The sequence below is a fragment of the Pinus tabuliformis genome, chromosome 7 (assembly GCF_031772625.1).
Source record: "Pinus tabuliformis cultivar Carrire ecotype Pingquan chromosome 7, CPIR1, whole genome shotgun sequence".
NCBI lineage: Eukaryota > Viridiplantae > Streptophyta > Pinopsida > Pinales > Pinaceae > Pinus > Pinus tabuliformis.
The window spans coordinates 204,686,741-204,692,329 of NC_142293.1; positions in this window are offsets into that span (position 1 = coordinate 204,686,741).

A 5,589-nucleotide genomic window follows, 5' to 3' on the forward strand; every position below is an offset into this window, starting at 1 on the left:
TCTTCGTCATTCTTCCATTCCTCCCTTGCTTCATTTATCCAATCTGGTTGGATAATATAAATGGCGCACAAAAATGCTTCCACATCCTCATCCTTTCTTGAGAGTGCATCTGCCATAGCATTTTGCTTCCCTTTTTTGTAGATGATTTCAAAGTCATAACCCAACATCTTTGTGACCCATTTTTGTTGTTCTTCAGAGGATAATCTTTTTTCTAAAAAGTATTTAAGGCTATCATGATCTGTTTTTACCTTGAAGTGTCTTCCCATTAGGTAGGGTCGCCATTTCTTAAGTGCATGTAGTATTGGCAACATTTCCTTCTCATAAATAGCTTTGTGTTAATACTTTCCCTTGATTGGACGACTTTCAAAATCAATGGGTCTTTCATCTTGCATTAAAAAACACCAATTCCATTTCCTGAAGCATCACATTCCACAATAAAGGTTTTTGTGAAGTCTGGTGTAGCTAAGACTGGTGCTTGGCACATTTCCTCTTTAAGATGTTCGAAGGCCTTTGTTGCTTTTAGAGTCCATGAAAATGCATCTTTCTTCAATAATGTTGTTAGAGGTGCTGCTATTTTCCCATAATTCTTAACAAACTTGCAATAATACCCTGTCAACCCGAGAAATCCTCGCAAATGCTTTATGGATGTGGGGATTTCCCATTCCTTAATGGCTTTAATTTTGCTAGGGTCTACCTTAACTCCTTCATGAGATACAATATGACCCAGATATTCCACCTCTTGTACTCCAAAGAAACATTTGGATCTTTTTGCATATAATTGTTTCTCCTCCAATAGTTGTAGCACCCTGTCAACATGTTCAACATGATCCTTCCAAGACTTGCTGTAGATTAGTATATCATCAAAAAATACTAACACAAACTTTCTAAGGAAGGGTTTGAAAATGGAATTCATCAAACCTTGAAATGTAGAAGGTGCATTGGTAAGGCCAAAAGGCATGACCAAAAATTCATAGTGACCCTCATGAGTTCTAAATGTTGTTTTCGGAATGTCTTCGGTCTTCATTCTAATTTGATGATATCCTGAATGAATATCGAACTTGGTGAAGTAAATTGATCCATGCAATTCATCCAATAATTCGTCAATGACAGGAATGGGAAACTTATCTTTAATAGTGAGCTTGTTGAGCTCCCTATAATCTAGACACATGTGCCATGATCCATCCTTCTTGTGCACCAATACTATTGGAGCAGAGAAAAAACTTTGGCTAGGTTGAATTATACCAGCCTCTAGCATTTCTACAACCATACGTTCAATTTCACTCTTTTGGGAATAGGGATATCTGTACGTCCTGATGTTTGGAGGAACACTTCCTGGAATCAAATGAATAGCATGATCATCATCACGAATAAGTGGGATACCTTTGGGAGTCTCAAATACTTTGGAATGATTGTCCAATACTTTTTGGAGATCTGGAGAAATAGATGATTTCGATGTGGAAACATCTAGCGAACATAATTGTGCAATTACACCTCGTTGTTCCTTTTTTAGAAGCTTTGTCATACTGTTAGAGCTGATTATATTTCCCGGTTTCCCTGCAATACCCCTTAATTCAACTTCCTTTCCTTCCACATAAAATTTCATGAAAAGTTCTTGAAAGTTAAAAGCTATTGTACCCAAGGATTGTAGCCATTGAACTCCTAGTACAACATCAACACCTCCTATAGGAATGGAAAGCATTGGGCTATTCAATACATATTCTCCCATGGATATCTTGATATTATGGAACTTTCTAGAGCAATTTATCGTTCCTCCACTTTTGACCATCACTTGAAACTCTGGTGCTGGATATAGGAAGCAATTCAACTCTTTTGCTATCTTACAATGAATAAAATTGTGGGTACTTCCTGAATCAATCAACACTATTACCTTTTTCTTCTTGATATGTCCTTCTATCTTGATGGTTTGGGGAGTGGTAATTCCAACCAATGCATTACAAGATATGGTCAGATTCATGTCTTATTTATCTAGGCTTTTTTCCTGGAGTATATCCTCTTCTTTTGACCTTTCTTGTTCCTTTTCTTCTTCCTCTTCACAATCTATGTAGAATAATTTCTTCTCAGCATACTTATGACCTTTAGTGTATTTTCTATCACAACTGTAACAAATCCCTTTTGCTCCTTTTTCTTCCAATTGTTGTGGTGTCAACCTTATAGGTTATGGAAGGCTAGGGGCAACAACACTTCCATATTTATAGTTGTGAGTGGTAGGCTTCCTGGTTGCCATAATTTTGCTTTCCATTTTTCTTGCTAACTTGAATGCTTTCTCTACTGAATCAGGTTCCCAAAGGCAAACATCATGTTGGATATTCTCCTTTAAAGTCCCTATGAACACATCAATCCTATGCTCCTCTGGAATATTTTTTACTCTTATGTCCAATTGTTGGAACTCCTCAATGTGCTCCATCATTGAACCCTTTTGTTTGAGACTTGTCAATTGGCTAAAAAAAGTGTTGCTTTTTGTATCCTCATAATGTGCTGTCATTTCTTCTGTAAAAATTGCTCAAGTGACAATTTGTTTACAAGAGCAAAGCCAGTGATACCATACAAACTGATTTGGTTCCAAATATAAAGTTGTAATATGTACCTTTTGTGTGTTTTGACATTACTGAGATCGAAAAATTGCTCCATCTATAGTATCCATGTTGCAGGATCCTTGCCATCAAGCTTCTTCATATCGATTTTTGGAATATGGTGGGTCTTCGATCCAACATTAGAGTCTATGAAATCATGATTAACATTTCTTTTGTTCTCATCATGAGTTTCCTTTACTACCCTTTCACCATTAGTGACCATTTCTTGAAGCAACTTTTTTTTTTTCTTTTTCACTTCTGGTTCACTGATACCCGGGTCAATGGGTAGCTGCTACATCCAGGGTTGTTCAACACTGAGTGGACACACCCGAAGGCATCAACACCCCTCGGCCTATTTACTGACCTAACCCCAAGAGCTTTCGGGATTCGACCCTGTGACCTCCCATTGGCGAGGCACTTGATTTGACCGATTGAGCTAACTCTTGGGGCTTTTCTTGCATCAACTTATTCAAATTTATCTTCAATTCTTCCATCTTATCATCCATTCCATCCATCTTAGCGTCCATGCCATTCATCTTAGCTTCCATGCCATTATTTAAACCATCCATCTTAGCTTCCATGTCATACATATTAGCTTTTATATCTTTCTTTAAACCATCCATCTTAGATTATGTTACTTTTTATGCGAGTGACATCTGTTGCACTTGGTCTCGTAATTTTGATATATCATGTTGCATTTCTTCCTCTTCTTCACAGTCATGCTAGAGCTTTCAGGTTGCTTACTAGGTGTTTGCATTTTCTTTCCTCGGGGAATAAATTACCGATAATAATGCTTTACTATGCCCTTTGAATTTCTTCAAACTAATTTTTAAAACCAAGCTTATGCAAAATTAAAAAAAAAACTACACACCTTTTTTCACTTTGTAGGAGCTCAATATTGAATCTGATGTACCTCTGCAATTTTGGATCATCCAGTTCTAAAATTGCGACTTGTAGTAGCCTTCTATGTCCTCTTTCCAATGCCACCAGTCTAATCAAATTTAGATTCTCCACGGCAGAGTTATGCACAATCTCCCAAGATGTCCTGATTTTAAACCTTTCCAGAAGAGCAAACTTGTATGAAGTGCCACGTGTCACTGTTTTGACCTTAGTATCTAAAAAATATACATAGGAAACTACAGTCCATCCTCTTTCTGTAACTTCTGATGAAATTTCAATATGATGCTCAAAACAAAAGTTATGATGATTTTCCCCAGGAAATCTGTTTGGAATGAAATTTGGGAGTTTGCAAAAAGGCCAACTTCCTCAGATCATATCTCTGCAAATATAGCGCGAAATGCTCTGAAATTCATACCCGAGGTTCATAACCATTTCGTCCCAAATGGGTTTTTTGTTTTAGCATCTGCAACTTCGCAGAAAAGAAGTTATAGCGCAAATTCCACGATAACCTGTTTGGAGCAGCGAAACCCTAAAATTCAAAGCTCTGATACCGAATGCTATGAAACCAACTCACAAAAAGATAGAAAAGATAGTTGAACGCCTTAGAATTCAGCCTCTTCGAGGGGGCAACCTCATTTACATTACACAAATGAACAATTCTTGGATGATTCAAATGACAAAACCTCCTTTCTATATATAGAAGTCTAAGGGGTCACAATATAACCAAGCCGACCTAAGAATAATAATATAAAGCCACAAAAATAGCAATAGAGAGATTCTATGGGGCACAGTAATAACAATATGGGGACAATAGGGGCACAACAATATTAATAAGGGATACAACTACAATAGTAATTGGGGCATCACTAGTATTATAGGGACCTAACAAATACTAATTGGGTTGCCCAACCATATTCTTGTATATATGTGTATGATGTATAGTATGGAATTTGGAATTTTGGTTAAGTGTAATAACTAAACAATAGACTTGACTAAATAATAAATAGGGAGGCATAGTCCAAGTTTAGCATTACTGGTTTGATCTAGTCATTGGGTTGAAATAACCATATTGCCATGCATCACAAGAATATGGTTGGGAAACCTAATTTGACCTAACACCTAAAATGTAAACATACCATATGCAAAATGTTACATGCAATTTAGCTCCGACTAGGCATGGCATCAAATATGGCATGTGGTTTTTATAATCATATCATACAACCCACCCTATTACACCCTAGTGTTCTCCGCAAGCTTGGTGCAGTGCTCACCCAGTTTCGTAATTCGCATAGCATGCAAACCTCAATTCTTATACAATACAAGAGTTTCCATCTACCCATACCACACCCATTCCAAACTCCATGGTTCAAATTTGTGACCTGTGATGCACATGCCACATTTGTGTCTCTTCTCTTCCATGAACTTGGTTTGCGCCCAATTTTCCTAGTGCACTCTCCCACTTATGCACAACTCTTGTTTGATTTGTCTTCGCACTTAGTTGTTTCTTCACTCCCTTCTCTAGCCTCTTATATATATGAGCACTCCCCTCATCAAAATGAAGGGCCATGACTCCTTACATAGCCCAATCTAGCCTTTTCGTTCCTTGTTCATGCTTGGTAGAAATGCGAAATTTTTGTTGGTTGTTTCAAGTTGATAAAATGTGTCCTCACCCTAACGTGTTATGTGTTCCTACTCACCTGAACGCTCCACCTACTCATCAAATGCATGCATCCTCTCAGTGATGTGCACCCAATAAACTTTTCTACACATTCCACTTGCTCATCATGTCGAATGAACCTCTCCCCATGCCATCATTCCACACCATGCACTAGGGACTAGGGTGGGTAAACCCAAATTAAGCTTACTCAATTGACATCTCACCAATATTTGCACCTATCTTTCTTCGTGCTTGAGAAAGTCCCTTGGCATGTTCACACGTCTAAGGAGACCTACTTTCCCAACTATAAATCTCTACTTTGTGATATGTTCATGTAATCATGCAATCTAATTTCCATTATAACATGTCTCATTTGTGTCACAACCTAAATGCCTTACAACCTCCCCCACTTCAAGTTGTATCCATCCATGGTAACCTTGC